At 43.8% G+C, this 17023-nt stretch overlaps 1 protein-coding gene across 2 annotated transcripts in view; it reads left to right on the forward strand.

The window, feature by feature from the left end:
* WBSCR17 (Williams-Beuren syndrome chromosome region 17) overlaps positions 1-17023 on the forward strand; it is a 213273-nt gene that overhangs the window by 139011 nt on the left and 57239 nt on the right. The gene's annotated exons all lie outside the window — the stretch shown is intronic.

Below are 17023 nucleotides of genomic sequence, written 5' to 3' on the forward strand. Positions count from 1 at the left end.
TGAAACACTCTTAGTCATGCTTTTAGAGCTGCCTCAGTGCATCTATGCAGACTTTCGTTGTTACAGAATCCACTGTGATGTCACTTGATTACTATGTACAATATTAGATGTTGTTTAGTGATTCAAGTGTTTACATACAATGAAGTGATTCATAAGCAATGAATTCAATGTTCAGAAGCAACTTGGGATGGCAAAGTCTATGGTGATTCTTCTAGGCATGTTTTAGAGTACAGCACTTGTACGTTAACAAGCTGATATGGAGAGGCTTGAGACTTATAACTGGAAAATTGAATTGACTGTGCTGTTGTAAAAATGAAAAATCATTGTTCGGTTCATATATTTACCAGAGGATATTTGCTTTGCTGGCAAGTCAGAAGAAACTTAAGAAATCTATTGTTGTTGGCTACGGGGAGCAATAATCTCACTTAAACAAGAGAATAGAAATTAAAGGTTTTAGATATGCCACATAGCTGTTCTCCATATGAAGTAATTATTGCAAATCATCATGCAGCTCACTTCTTGGGTCTAGAGAGATCCCGCTCTAAACCAGTCTTCTCTTGTGGCTATCCTTGTTTGTTTGTTTGTGGGATTTTTTAATAATATCATTGTGGAACTAGTCGTCTCACAATTAGTAATTCAATCCATCTGCTAGGTTTTGGGGGGATTTCATGGCTTCTTAGCTGGAAAAACAGGATGGATGTCTCAGGGACAAGTATTGAGCATATGTATGTCCTCTTCTTTTTCACATGCTGAACTTTTTAGAAAGGCTATCTAATAAGTATACTTTTGGAAGAAAAGAATCCCTCTCTTCCCCAAGTGACTTTCCCAAGCTTGCATTTCTAACCCATATGTTTCCTCGTTGTTTGCACACTCATATGCTGTGTGTTCTGGTCAAGGTTTTAAAAATATTGGTGGTTTTGAGAGCCAAAATACTTAGGAAATCTACTTTGTAAGACTATGTCGAAACTAGATTTTCGAAGATTCTTGAGCTCCAAAAATCCGTCTCTGTGCAAGTGTCTTATTTAGCAGCAAAGAGCTCATGGGACATCAGTCCCGTACGTTGGCTGTTGTGTATGCAGGTCAGGTAGCTGAGAGGACACGGAGAGCGGTCCTGGAGATGGTGTGTTATAAATAGTTTATCTAAGGCTAGTCACTGGATGTGTAAGGAAACAGAGTTGTTATGGATTCAAGCAGATGTCAGGTCTCAGATGGATATATCTGTTTCTAATAGTCCTGATGTACAAGGGTTGCCAGCCCTTCCTCACATGCTTGCAATCTGCCATGGCTGGGGTCTGCAGCAGCCATATCACATTGCCGGTAATGTAGGACTCTTTGTTAATAAAATGGGATCAACTCGAACAGAAAATTATTAAGCTTTTTGTGAGTGTTTTGCTGCTTTGCCTGATAAGTGGCTGGTTGTAGTTGGAAAAGTGATTGGGTGGTTCCTTGTTTGTTTCAGTGACTCTTGGATGAAAATAAGTACAGAAAGTACTTCTTTTCCTTTTGATACTGGCGCAAATTCCATCATCTTCCTGAGAATCCTGTGGCATTTTTTAAACTTTATATTCTTGTATTACCAAAAATGCTCAAAGAACAAAAATGAGATAATAGACTCACTGGGGCTTCGAGAAGGACATGGAAAAATTACAATGTTCCATGCAAAAGCACAAGCTATGTTGTGGTAAAATTAAATGCAAGTAATCTGAATAACAAAATGAAATAAGTAATTGAGAGGGTTGGGCCATCCTAACCTAGATGGGCCAAGGCTATGTATTGTACAAGAGTCTTGTTTTATTAATATGCTTCAAATACTCTAAAATAAGCTGTACTGTATCTATGTGTGGTGAAATACACAGGCCATATGTTTCTTTCAGTTGCTGAATTCAGTTTAGCTAAATGAGAAAGTTCCTGCGTGAGCCACTTAAAAGAACTGTTACTCACATTCACAGAAGTGGCTCCGGTCTCGCTGCTCTCCTGTACGTGCTGGGAAGCATCCCCGGATTGCTCAGATAATAATAATAAAGCCATTAAGCATGTTGCTGCCCCAGGCAAATTTCTGTTCTGCTTGCGGGGGTAGCTTTGGCCCTGACAAGGGGAACATGCTGTTCTCTATATTATTGTATTTTCTTTTATCATGCTGGAGTGTCTCTGGAAGGTTGTGCTTATTCACTCCTCTTGTCCCTGATGTCCACTACTTCACTTCCCGAGGCAGAATTGAGTCTAATTCCCCTTTTCTTGGCAGAGAGCGGAGAAGTGTTTGCTAAGCAAGGCAGTTTAGGCTAATATTTCAACTGAGAGGTTTTCACCACGCTTTTTTTTCTCCTCCCCTGCCCAAAGTGTGCCTTGCAATCAAATTATAATAGCACTAGGTCTTTCTTACTGTGTTGACAGCCAGAAGGACCAAACATTGATCTGTTCCTGTGTTAAAAACTGCGCCCAGCAGACTGTTTATGGAAATACCATCCTCGCGACCGGCTGGTGACCAGGTGACACGGGTGAAGCTGCTGGAGCCGGGGCATGTAGAGACATCTCGTACCTGGTCTTGGTCTTGCTGTAGGAATAGGGAGAGCAAATCTCACTCCAAGCTCCCACTGCCCGTCCAGGGGAGCGTGCAGGTGCTGTGGACCATAGCCTGGCCCGTTCCCCAGGCCCAGCTCCTGCTGTTGGTCCCAGAAAGAATAACTTGCTCTCGCTGAACAAGCTTTGAGCCAACTCTTTTAACCCTTTGCTGTAGTGAGCAAGTTTCTGCTCTGATTTTATAAACCTGGTGTCCAATTTCCGCAGCTTGAAACTGTTGACATTGGTCTGGGTCCCCACCAGCTCCACACGTGAATTTTGGCATAGAGGCTTCTCTGACCGTCTCTGCTCCTTCTGCTGAAAATTTTTAAAATATTTAAAATATTTTAAAACTGTTTGTGGACCTGGCTTTTAGTGACTGTGTGACTAAGTGGGAAGACCGCTTTTGCTGCGTCTCGCTTTTTCTCTGCAGGGAAGGTTTCAGGGGTTTTCATGGTTAGTCACAGACATTCACTAAAGATGCTCCATAAAATTGCGCGTGTCTATTTGAATAAAGATGCAAAAGTCTATTGCATGACTGTTGCCATGATTTCAAAGTCTGGGATGGGTTACAAGGTTGTTTTCAGAGTATTTTGTGCTTCTGTCATGCGTTGCTAATTAAACTTACTTGAGTTGTCTTTTAGAGATTAATTTAATCAATAAGGATATTATTACTACTTTGATGGTATCATTTGTACAAATTGTCACTTGAAGAAAGCAATTAACTGAGAATGCTTATTAGCTGATCCATCCCACACCTTATTTGTGTAGTAAGAATCGATTATTGAATTCATTAAGAAAAGCACAATTCAGAGATCCCTTTGAGGTTTAATGACTGACTCAAGCTACTTTTTACTGTGTATGTTAAATTGTCTGAAGTTTGGGTTGGATCTTTTTAAACTCTTCCCAGAGGAAAAGCACAGCATGGCCTCTTAATGTCCCAATTTTTTTTCCCCAAATTTGTCATATAGATTCAACAGGCCAGATTTCTGGTGCAGCCAAGCCAGCAGTTGCGTGCATGGAGCAGGCAGAGTTGCATCCATGTGCATAGCTGTAAGGGCTGGGAATATGGAGCTTTGAAAATCAAATGGGTACAACGAGAGCACTGAGCATATTGTTGCTAGTGGTGATTTCTTTAAAAATCAGACTCTCATCCTGCAGCTGCTTAGGCACAAAAGTAACCTCATTGCACTGGCAGTGACATTGATCCTCTCCCAGAGGGTACCATGCCTGTGTACCCTTCAGTCTTTCAGAAACCCTTAAAATAGATTAAATAGCATTTTAATGGTACAAATCTCTTGTGTGCATTTCATCCATGAAGGAGCCCATTTTGTTTATATGAGTACGATTATTCATATGCTGAAATGCTGAGAGGGTCAGGCAAAAAAAAAGGAAAGCCATCAAATAGGTATATTTAAATTCTACAAGGGAGATTGACTATTTTTGCATTCAGGAAATCAAATCCTCCACTTCCTGCATGCATTTTTCCATAAATTTATGGCTGTATCTTTTTGTTAAGAAGAAAACAGTGAAGGCATTTAGAGCAAGCAGTTCTTTTGGCATCCGTGGCTTTGTTGGGTCTGAGGTGAAGGACAGGCAGCCTGTATCCAGCCCTATGGGAGGCAGAAAATCCCCCCATGGGGTACTGGGTGGGAGCAGAGGAAGGATGTCAGGGCAAGGCTATGAGTCATGAGAAAGATGTTTTCTTTTTTTTTTTTTTCCTATCTTTTTGTAGCAAAAATACACTAGCATAGGCTTGATTTCCCAGCCCAGCTGGGAACACAGACTCTGATGTGGATACCCTGTGTCTTTATATGACATTGTGCATGTCTCTAAAATGGAGAGCAATAGGTGTGAGTGTAATGGGAAGCACATAAATACCATTGCTGGACGGATACTTGGCTAGGTTTCTACTTGCCTGAACCTAATATCCAAATAGTTAGTGCCTGTCATCAAAATAAAAATATCCCTGGTTAGGGTGGAATTTATTTTTATAGTGTCAAGCAAACGCACAGACATCTAATATCAGGTGTCACGTTTTGACTCTGTGATGTGTGCTACTGCTGTCATTCGAAATGTTGTTTTGCCGGGGCTTTTTGTTTGATCATCTTCAAATGTCTCTCTCTCAGTTCTTCTGATTAATACATTAAAGCCTGAGTGCAGGCAGAGATAGCTGACAGTAGGCAGTACCTGAAATCCCTTTTTAACCACCCTGTCCATCAGTGCCTGGGCGTGAATTCCAGCATTCCTCCAGCGACTGTCACATCTGCTGGCTTCACCAGCCTCTCTGCAATGCGCGCGCCGAGGCTTGCAGGATGTGGCGCGTGGTGAGATCCAGGAGATCTGCGATGATGCGTTGTTACGTTTTTTTATCACTTTGAAAATTAGGAAGCTGAAAAGCATGTAATTTATTCATAAGGCTTTATTAGGCTTGTGAGGGTTCACTGAGACACAGTAGTTAGGGCTGAATCAAGTTTCTCATGATGTGGAGGGGTTTTTTTCCCCATCTGCACCTAGCTTTGCTGAGACTGAATTAGTCATGAAATTACACATGCGGCAGCAAAGGGCTTTTTTGGGAGGTGTGGGAACAAATGTGCCTGAACTTCTGAGGGAAGGACTTTGAGGAGCACAGATAGGGTTTGCTGCGTGATGCCTCCCAAGCTTTATTTTGTGGTTGGTTGCAGGGAAGTGTTGGCGCATCTGGTTGCAAGGAAGGACAGAACGCGCCTTTGACTGCGTGAAGGCTTTGGTGTAGAATTACCAGATACCAGTTGGTTATCTGGGGAGTACATACTGTTCAAACATCCACTCTTCTGACATTTCTGAGAATTTATACTGAGGAACTGCAATCTTCACAACGTTGGTCAGATGCAGATGATGCAGAAGTCAGTGCCAGTGATGGGAGGTGCTCGAGTGGGGCTGTTGGCAGGAGGGGAAGGGGGTGAAACTCTGGGCTCATCTATCAGGGAAAGAAATTCTGGAGTTAGAGCAAGAACCAGTTTGAAAAGTTGGGGGCTAAACTGTGGCAAAAGCAATGGGAGAACCACTAAAGCCTGGGGAAGTTTTATTTAACAGACATAGGAGTTACAGTTGGCCCAGCCCAATCTGCAGGACAATGCTGTGTGGGGATGAATCACATCTCCCTCCTCTATCTTCAGGCACAAAAAGCCTCCCTGTAGCCTGGAGCAGCCATAGCAACAGTTGGTTTGATGCAGGCTATCACAGACCTGCCTATGGCTTACCAAGACCCTAGAGACTCCAGCAGTTTAGGAAACATTTTAAAAGAAAACCAAAAATAAACAAAACCACCACCCCCACACAACCCAAACCTGCCAACAATATAAACTCAAGACCAGCTTTTAAAAAGTATATTATCAGTCAGGCACCAAAATCCACTTAGAAATTGGGGCTTATGGCTCTTTCCAAATAAAAATCAAGTTAACTTGGAAGAAATTAAGAGGCAGAGTAGGACTGACCTTGGAAAAGGTCTTAGAAATATAGCTTTAGAAACAGTGATGCACCAGTAATACATTACCTTTGTGTACAGCCACAGTCTGTTTATTTGTACTGGTATCCCTGTTAGAGAAGTTGATTTTGCTCTTCAGAGTGATTGTTGTGTGGTTGGAAGAAATATTTCCACCACTGAACAATATCCAATCACTGCCTGCATTTATTTTAAGAGCAGGAATCAGTGCAAGTATGAATTCAGATCCTATGTTTGGCATTTCAGTTGTCAGCTCAGTATTTACAGTAGGTGCTTGAAGATGCTTTATAAGAAGCTCCAGTGTAGTTTTCCAAACTGGTAAAATGCTTTTCATCACAACCACCTCCATGGAAATGGAGCCGTATTTTGATTATTTCTAAACAGGCTATAACCTCTGCGCTGGGAGCCGGAGAGCAGCTCTGTTCTTACTGCTGCAGTGCTTGGGCGGTTTATAGCTATCCCTCCTCAGGAAAGGAAATTGCAGGCAGGCAGCCGCAGAGCTCCTGTCTCTCTTTCCTCATGATAGAAAATGATTTGTCATCCTTGCCTGTTATCTGCTGACAGATGGGGACAGGTAGGGGGGGAAGGGACCACAATTTTCACCCCAGTTGATTCTAGTGTTTTTACTGACAAGTTGATTTTTATGCCGGGAAGACCCTGATTGTCTTTGCTGGGAAACATGATAACTTTTCCCGTGCAATAGGCCATGTGTTGCAGTTGAGATTCACTGGTGGATGAAGAAATCCATTTTAGGATGCAGCCATGCCTTTGGTTGAAACTCTGGCAGGTGTCAGCTTTTTACTGATTTTTTTCACAGGCTCGGTGGCTCTGGCAAGTGGTGGTTAGGGATCTGCCAGACGTTGGTTTAACACGCTGGACCATAGTTGGAGTCCACCCTGGTCACCCTGGGCTGGGGCGGAGGAATCCAGGTGGTGGAGAGCAGCCACAGTGTCTCCATAGCTAAAGGGGCTGTGGAGAGCAAGGGCCAGTGGCCATGCAGGTTTGTAGAGACTTAGCAAATTTTGGTTTATTTATGCTTTTCACCAATGGATTTCAGAAAATGGAGCCTAAATCCTGAGGGATGTTCTGCAGCGCTCATCTTTGGTCTAACTCTGCTTTTCCTACTGAACAATGCCGTTCCCATATTGCTCTTTCCACTGAATGTTGTGGAAATTTGAATTTGAATTTCCACTGCTATAGGATTTGGACCATACTGACATTGTCCAGTGAGGTTGCTCCAGGGCCTCCTCAAGCACTGGTGCTCATACCCCTGCCCATGTCCCAGCTGTGGACATCAGACATCTCCAGTATGCCCAAGAGAGACTGATATTTTTTTTTTTTTCCTGTCACACACTGTGTTTCTTGGGCATGACACCCATTCCACAAGCCCTTTAACTTCTCCTGGGCTTCCAGCTCTCCATTCTCTGTGGAGAATGGTGTGGCAAAGGAGGCACCCTGAGTGTCTGCATTTTCACCCTTTCCTGCATGTTGCTCAGGCGTGCATCTGTTCCTGGCCATGTTGCCTCAATATTTTATGTGGAACCCTGCTAGTTGTGGGGTTGGGGCAGGGGTTCAGGGTGCCTCACCATCCACGTTTTGTATTATGGCTGTTGCGATAAAACACGGCAGATACGTAGCACTTGCTGCCAGTGCATGGTCTGCTCTGACATTTGCGCCATTCTGGGCTCTGGTGAAGATGTTTGCCAAGACAGATTTCGATTATCTGGCAGTCCTGGCTGTGATGCTCAGGCAATGGTTTGTCTTCCTCTCCAACCCCAGAGATACCTGCAGTGCCACCCTATGCATCTCATCCAGCCAGCCCTTGCTGTTGTGGGGAAGACTCAAGAGACTTTCCTGTAGCAGGAGATATTTCTTGGCTGGCTGGGCAGAGGTGTCACAGCACACCAAAATATGGGATCCAGGTTGCATCTTTGGGGTACATCAGCAGGCATTTTAAGAACTGTGTGGACCAGAGGTTTGTTGTGCTGATGTTCACCGTAGGCTGGTGTGTCAGGGAGGCGAAGGAGTTGGCGTGGGTGATGCCAGCACAGCCATGCTGTGGCTCTCACCCTCCATGTTCTTGCAGGGAAATAAATTGCTTAAGTCCTCTTAAACAGCAGTGATGGGCATGAGCAGCCGAAGGATTCCCATATCATTTCAACTGACATGTTCCCCTCTGTACTGCAAGGCACATTGATTGCTTATTAGCCCTCTGGGCTCTGCTGAATGGAAGCAGCCCTGGGACATCCCTCCCTGTCCCCTGTTGCCTGGGCCGTGGTCACATTTCCAGCACTGAGCACTCGTTAATGTGGGGGTGATGCATGAGCCAGAGCGGTCCCAGCTCTCTGAGTGCCTGGCAGCTGCAATTCAGGCAGGAATTGCTGAGATGTAGCAAAGTTAGGCCCCCTGAAAGCTGGTTTAATAGCATCACTCCCTGGAGGACAACTGTCCTTTAAAGTATTTCTGGGTGTCTGAAACAATAACTCTTTGAAATCTGCTTTCTCCTTTCATTCTTCACTATACAAGGTGAGCAGCAGCACATTTACTCTGTGTATGTGCCTACAATGTCTGGGATATAAATTACCCTATAAAACAAAAAACAGGCTTGTGTCTTCCTAAAAACCAACTCCAAGCCAAACTGAACTTCATCTTCTTACAAAGAGCACGCTTGGGAAATGCCAAGAGAAAATTTGACGTGAAATTACGCCCCAATAAATGAGGCTCATAATAAGATGAGGAATGAGGGTTTTTTCATCCCATTATATTCATAAAGCTTTCAGAAGGCTCCCTGTTCATCATGACTGCAAAGGCAAGGTTAATTTTTTGTCTTTTCATGTGTCCTTTCTTATGAGAAGAGTAACTTGTGATGCATTTGTTGGGGCTGTGGGCATCAGATCTCTTCCCTACCTCATGCAGAGCCACTAAGTTGATTTTATCACTCTTGCTGGCCTCCGGTGACTCAGGCAGGGCAGCAGCCTCAGACCTGGGAGTGGTCCTGTATCGTAATCACTGAGCGTTGGGTTTTTTTAAGGATAAGACTCTTTCTTCATTGACTACAGAATTCTCCTAGGCTTGAGGATTGTTCCTGGTGAAAATGTAATCAATGCTGTTACCCTCCAGTGATTTTCAACCAAAACCCTTGTAGTTAGAAATTCCCAACCAGCTTTTAGTGTGTTCAGTGTCTCTGTAAGGCTTTGCAGTCATCCCCTCTCAAGGACTTTCAGGTCAAACCTGTTCATTTTTACAAATGAAAACACTATTTTCCAAGAGCCCCTGCTGCAATCACAGCCTCGGCTCTGAGAACTGTTCAAGCCATATTTCTTCTTCATCTGAACTCCTCACCGATAGGAACACAGTTAAAAGGCATATGACAGCCTGATGGTGATGGCAAGAAACAGAGACTGACTGCATTTCCCTGCATGTCCTTCCTGGCTCTGCCGAGTCAGCAGAAAATCATAGTAGCAATAAAAGTATACCAAATATTGTCCCAGGCTTGTAGCAAGGCCAGCTTCACTCCCAAATTAAGACAGGCCTTTCTACCGTGCCTCCTGCACATGCCCTTCAAGCATCCCAGTTTTGCTGGAGGACCCTGCATCTCCTCCTGGACTCCTTGGACATCCGAATCCTTTTGAGACCGGTGTCCTACTCTTTGGGATTGCTATATAGCAGTTCCTTTTATTTCAGCATATGGCCGGGTTTGATAGATTGTGCCATGTTAGAGTCACCCGTTCCTCCAAGAAATTCTGTCCAGTGTGTTTGTATGCCAGTCACCTGCCTCCTGACCTTTTGCTTTTCGATGTTACTGGGCATGATTCACTGTTATGCTGTCACAAGCTCCAGCATGCAGTGAGTACAAAGCAGATGTAAAACACTTAATAAGGATATTAGCACTTGGTACACAACCATGCCTGGCTCTGAAGCTTTGCAGAAGGCACTGGAAGATCTCTGCCTCTGGCAGATTGTGTGGTGTCCAGCCTGTGGCTTACTTTGATCTAAATAAATCCTATGTACTTGAGCTCACTTTGCTTGGTTTACCATATTCAGGTAGCTTTTGTATATGTGAAGCTTGATTGGGGTAGGAATTGCATCATCTCATGTGTTTAGAATAGGTGTTGGCATCTTTGGACTCTACCAGGAGTAATGGCAGTGATAAGTAGTATCGCCTTCTTCAGTCTTCTCTAATTAGTTGGCTCACTTCTTTCACAGCTTTTTCAGTACCAGCAGACTTGAGTGACTGCTTCAGTGGGACAAGGAGGAGAAAATTCCCAGCAAAATTCAGTGGGAACTAATCATTTATATCTTTCAGCCATCCTGGAAAATCTCTTTCCTTTTGTGACTAGCAAGAGCCTGGTGCTGAATGTGTGTCCCTTGATGTGATATCACTTGAGACTTGCCCTGTGCATCATTGAGAATAACAGTGGAAATAACTAGACATGATTTATGTTTCTGAGTGCATTTATCCTGCAGTCTAGTGTGTCCTTGTGATACTCGATGGAGACTGCAGAGGTGGTGCTCTGTGGGACTCATTTTGAACAGCATTCGCAGTCGGAGCTCCTTGTAACGTGAGTACTATCACAGCAGCGAACTTTCTGGCTTCCCTGTGGTGCATTTAGTATTCGTAACAGGACTATTGCCTCATAGATGATCTAATCGTGATGCACTGCTGTCATAATGCCTAAAAGGTAGTTAACCCCAGTAACACAGTTTTCATTCATCTCCTTGACTTCAGGGTTTGCTCAGGAGTCCTGTGGCAAGGGAAAATATTGGAGCTTGACCTCTACACCATGAGCTGCCTCCTCGGCGGCCTCCTCATGCTGGTATTAAGCTGCCAGCCAAATCCCTTCCTCAAATTCTGTAAGAGTTCAGGTGGTTGACCAAAACTTCCTTGGCTTTGCCTAAAAACTCGGCCACTAAGGTATTAGATACCATGGAACTAAATTATATATTAGAGTTTTTTCTGCACTCAGGATTTTAGCAATATTTTCAGCATGCTGTCTCTCCCTGAACTGGTTAGAAGCAGCTGGTACAGGAAGCTGGTGAGGCAGATCAGAGAATAAAATGAAATTCCATCTTTGACTACCCAGGCCGTGATCCAGCAGAGCACTTAACTTTCAACCACCTGGGCAGTCCTCGTAATCTCTGTGGCACTACTGCGCCTGCTTAAATGTAAGAGCTTCTTAAGTGCGTTTCTGGATTGAGGCCTCTAGAACTGAACTTGAACCATAAGGGTTAATATTTTCAAAACAAAATTTTTCACTCAAAGAAGGTGTTGTTTCTCATCCTTTCCCTCCTTGCCCCCTCCAAACAGTTCTTCCATTTTATGAGCTAATTAACTCATCTAGCTTTAAAATACAAGTGCATCCTTCTTGGATTTTGTCATGTGTCACCACCTTCTAGAGAGTTATTATGTCTTATTTGCACAGAAAATACTGGGAGAATACACCAGGAAGTAAGCTAACCTGTTCATTGAATAAATTTATACCTAAAATGTCAATAACAAACCCATTATTTCGTATTCATCTAGAGACACAAAATATGTATTAATTAACCAAAGTACTGCTAGTGGGCATATGCAAATGAAGTGGCATCAATCAAGCCAAGATCACCCTTTTTTGTGTGTTTTTACTTTATTAAGAAATACTGCTTTGTGTTGACTGCACTTCCTTAATATCAGATCTGTGCCTTGAAGCTCAGTGCTAGGACCGAAAAGAGAATCAGAATTTCCTAGCACTGCAGAAACTGCCGCAAATAATGCAGCTTATAATGAAGAATTCATATGTAATCCCATAGAGGAGATAACTGTCTAGATCTGCCTCAGGCACAAAGAACTCAAGCTTATTTTTGTAGAAGGTACTTCATTCTGTCAAAGCCACAGAGTTAAACTGAGAGAGACAATTAGATATAAATTCACATTTGGACTAAATATATCTAACTTAATATGTAAAATAGGAGTTTTAAGTCTGTAGCTCTGCTTTTCCAAGACACAAGGCGATAGCAACACCCAAAGCAATAGATAAAGGATTTTCCATGTTGGCCTGCAAAGTGCTCACTTCAGGCGGAAGATGGTCCTCGGTGTTGTCACACTGCCCCACGCCCTGGGGTGCCAGCCACCAGGACAGGAGGTGGAACAGCACTTCCCAAGTGCCTCTCTCCTGGGCAGAGGCACTGAGAATACTCCTTGATACGCCAGCTCTTAAATGCTTCAAGTCTTTGCCCAACATTTTGCATGTCCGCGTCCTGCAGGTCTCCCACACCATAGGAGGTGGGTACCTCTCTCCAGGAGAGGGTAGGGTAATAAATAGTCTCACTGCTGACCCGTTCAGCTCAGCTTCCAGTACCTCTTTTATCTTGTTTGTTGCTTTGGCATCATTCGAGTATTGATTGTGCTAAGGGCATATCAGTGTTTTTATAATTGCTTCTGAGGATGCATTTTGTTTGCTTTCCAAATAACAGATCTAAACTGGATATTAAATGATGAGCCGGGACTGTGGGGAGGTGCTGTAACCTTTAATGTTTAAGAAGAGCTAGCATTAACAAGAGCTAGCTGGCAAAGACATTGTGAGTGGTAATAAAACTCCTTACTGTATGGTCTTTTCCATCCAGAGATGTCGAGCCACCCACCAAAGACAGGCAACTGTTGATATTCTCCTTTTGCTTATGGGGTCCTGTAGCACAGATGTGTCTGTGTTAACCCCACGCACTCCGTGTGCCTCTTTGCCTGCCTGTTTTGTCGCTGGAGCTCTGGATGGAGAGAATCGGTCCAAATCCCCACCTTGAAACATCCCTCTGTGATTTTCCTTGAGTCACCTGTGCTGGCAGGACACATCCCACTCTTCCCAGTCCCCTCCAAGCAGCGGTGAACTCCAGGAGAGTAAATCTAAAACCACACCTGAGGCTCAGCTGTTGCCCCTCTGCTTGGTCTGATTTGGTTGGCTTTGCAGCTGTAGAGCTACAAGCAAATGCAAGGAGAGTTTGCATCCAGAAGTAAAATGTTTCCTGTCTCCTTCCTGGGGTTTTAGGTTTAAAACCATATAAATGTACAGAATTACATCTGTTTTCTATTCAAAATTTTAACTTTGGCCATTTGTACTTGAAACTCAGTGTGGGTCTGCAAAGCTCTCATGTTCCATGTTGGATTTTTCCAGGATCAGGAGCCTGGGCTTTGGCTGTGAACATTAAGAAAAACATTCCTATAGCTTTGGTTTCTGCTCAGCCAGCTCCAGATCCTGTAACATCTCACCGTCCTGGTGAACTTGGATTTTGGCAAGCTTCGCTTTCTCCTTATCTGTGCTTGCTCCAATGGCATCTCTAGTGGGTGCTCAGAGGTGGTGAGTCACAGGAGATAACAGGTGCTGCCTGCCCCAGGCATTCCTCTCTCGCCTGCTTTAATGGCCAGCACAGATGTTTCCATTCAACACAATTTGAAAAACCCAGGGCTGGAAAAAAAATGCAGTTTTCTGATCTTCCAGCCAGCTCTTGCACTGAGCGAGCTATCCTGACAGCCCCCAAACCCTTTTGTTCCCACCAAGGACTCCTTGCAGCCCTACCCAAAGCCACAAGCAAGGGGCAGTGTGTGGCTGTGGGACCTGGAAACCAGCAGATTTTGCCAGAGCACCCAAAAGGGTGACCAGCCACATTGTCCATCCCAACCCCCTTCACAGCTCTTGCTACCTACATTGTCAAAGGGTTGCAACCACATTTCTAGTCCAAGCTCATTACAGCCACCAAGTCCCCAGTAGTTTTCCTGTGTTTCTGCTGCCCAGCATTGGAGCTGTGGATGTGCCATGGTGATAGGTCACCGGCTCTGCTTGCTGCCCAGCCTTGCTCCTCACCTGCACATTCATCCCACAGCATCCTGTCAGAGCAGCGGCATCGCTTCCCCACTGCTTTACTTTGATAACAAGCATGTATAGTCTCTTACTGTCTGTATCTGCTTTACTTGGACTTGACCTCTTGGCCAAGGGTTTGCTGAACACCCATGTCTCCTTGCAGGTTCCCTTGCAATGGCATCTGCATGTGTTTCTAAGGCCATGGAGCAAAAGCTTCAAAATATAGAAGGCTTAAAAATTAATAAGAAAACAAACCTGTTTGATCACTGCCTCAGAGGTCTCAGTTACTCAGATTTGTACGAGCTGCAGGAACAGCCTACAGACCTTTTTAAGCAGGGCACCTTAATAGTAATTTTTGCTGACAGTCAGAAATCAGCCAAGTGAACCATTTTAAAAGCCTTTCAAAACTGTTCATTTACATCATCTGCTGCTTTTGTCAAATACACAAAAGTGTCTTGTCATGTCTTTTGTCTCTTTTTTACAAGAGTTATGTTGTCTATTTAGATTATATTACAGGAGCGAACAGTTGTTCAGGGATTATAATTTGTATGATACAAGGAGAACATTCGAGAACAGTAACAGGATGGTTACCTCAGCTGAAACTGCCATTAATTTTTTTTTTTTTTTCCTAATGTGTAAGCCTAACAGCAGCTGAAGCTGCATCCAGTGTTGACTGTGGTCCCTAGTGCAAGGAGGAGCTCATGGAGGAAGATTTCTGGTGAGCAAAGTGTGTTTTTTGGTTTGCCCAAGTGAGGTGAGGGACCAGAGCGGGGTATGGGTTTAGCATATTTTGAAGTCTCTTTGTGGAGGACGTTCTGCTGTTCTGGTGTGTGGTTGGTTTAATGATGTGGAGTTGTATCCCTGCGATGACTGGGGGGGACAGGAGCCGCATGCCCTGGAGGAAGGTGAGGAGTGTCTTGCTGTGAACTGTGTGGGCAAGACCCCACTCCCTTGAGAGGGAAATGCTTTTGACAAAAATGTGTATCGATGGGGCAGAAGATGGAGCAGGTGTGCCTGTCTCATTTGTGTCTTCCATGCCTCCAAAAGCTGCTGTTCTTGGTAGAGACTTCCACATCAGGGCAGGGAACCTGGCTGTGTATTCTGCTTCATTTTCAGCTGGAAAGTGCCTCTTGTTTCTAAAATCTCTGTTGTCGTCTTTAAGAACATTTACAATAACCATATTTTCATTTTTTGTGAGGGACACTTAGACACAGAATCACTCCTCTCCTCCCCTCTTCCCAGCACCTTTCTGGACACTAAAATTGAGAACTATCTACCCCAAAACTGAGCATGCCAGGGAAGCATGTGCCTGGGCTGCTTTGATTTCATTTGGTCTGAGGGAACACCTCGTTCATGGTGCACCAGTCTGTTTAATGGATTTGCTTGGCTCTTTCTGTGACATGTATAAAGGGAAAAATGTGTTTATTGGTATCAAATTTAGAAGACCTGTAATGTTTAAGAGGCAGGTATGTTCAGTGCTTTTGAAAATGTGATATGAAATGGGAAATTGTCACTTTTGCTATCTTTGCAGAAGTTCTCTCAGCTTTACTGACCAGGCTTCTGCGATGCGGTTATAATCTAAGTCCTAAAAAACTGAATGCATAATAAAATGCCTGTGGCATGTCATCATTTTCAGTTATATTACTGTAACTGGTATATATATCTAAAGGCAATCATCGCTGAAGAGGACGGAGGAAAATACAGAGAGTGCTTTAAATTTCTTTAGACATTGAAACATCTGAGGGAGGAACTGTAATGGTAATATACAATAAACCTCTTTTTTTATCTTCTCATAAAATTGTATCTCTCTTCCCTTTTCTCCTAAAGTTGATTGGACTTCCAGTATGCAGGTTTCAGAAATAAATCGATGATTAACTGAACAACAGGTATTCATAAAACTCCTTGTTTTATAGCAACATTTGAAGTAGTGCACAGTACATGCTCTTCAAGCAGATATACACACCTTAGGTACATTATTTGAACTGTAGATAAATGAATAGTTTTATCTGGTAGAGCTTGTGTTCAGTTGGTGCTTATCTTGCTGGTGTAAATTCATGTAGGTTTATGGAGGGAAAAGAGCAATATTTTTTTATAGCTGCAGGAGACCTGGCCTGAGGCTGAAGATCTCTGGGCATTGCACTGAGGGAATGATACTCTTCTGCTGACTTTTTCTGGCTTAAGAGTACATCTCAAGAAGTGCAAATGACATTTTTTTCCTGGATTTCCATATTTCAATTCCAGTTAAGAGTAAGTCCTGGGGCATTTTGGGACTGGCTGTTTTCATTACTGGAAAGCATCACTGTAAAGGAAAAAGGAGAACTTTATTCTAAATGAGCAGCTTGTAGTAGATTATTCTCATTGAAAGCATTTAACTCTTGGCAAATGTGTATCATGTAAATAGAATAGACTGTAAAGAATATCTGATCATGTCGACTGAAGAGCATGAAAAGGCCATTGTACAAATGCTCTTGATAATCACCTGGAAGGGTATATGGCTCTCAGGAGTAAACAGACGTGCAGGTTTCTCTGTTAGCATTGCTTCAGAGGCGTTCGATACTTTAGAAGTATTGTTATGGTTGACCCACATTTGATGTAGGGTCGTACAAGCCCCACTGATTTCTCTGCCAATGTCCATCCTTTGCTTTATGAAACTCTGTCCTCTGCATGGGGAGCTGGGGATTTGTGTTACAGCGGCTTGTCCTGGGCAGCTTCTGAAAACATCATCTCTGTGTCAGCATGTTGTGGTTTAACCCCAGCTGGCAACTAAGGACCACACAGCTGCTCATTCACTCCCCCTGCCCCGGTGGGATGGGGGAGAGAATCGGAAGGGTAAAAGTGAGAAAACTCGTGGCTTGAGCTAAAGACAGTTTAATAGGTAAAGCAAAAGCCGCATGCAAGCAAAGCAAAACAAGGCATTCATTCAGCACTTCCCATGGGCAGGCAGGTGTTCAGCCATCTCCAGGAAAGCAGGGCTCCATCACGCCTAATGGTGACTTGGGAAGACAAAAGCCATCACTCCAGATGTTGCCCCTTTCTCCTTCTTCCCGCAGCTTTATATGTTAAGCATTGTGTCATATGGTCTGGAATATCCCTTTGGTCATTTGGGGTCAGCTGTCCTGGCTGTGTCCCCTCCCAGCTTCTTGTGCCCCCCCCC

This window comes from Haliaeetus leucocephalus, unplaced genomic scaffold (assembly GCF_000737465.1).
Source record: "Haliaeetus leucocephalus isolate CR32 unplaced genomic scaffold, Haliaeetus_leucocephalus-4.0 Scaffold136, whole genome shotgun sequence".
Classification (NCBI taxonomy): Eukaryota; Metazoa; Chordata; class Aves; order Accipitriformes; family Accipitridae; genus Haliaeetus; species Haliaeetus leucocephalus.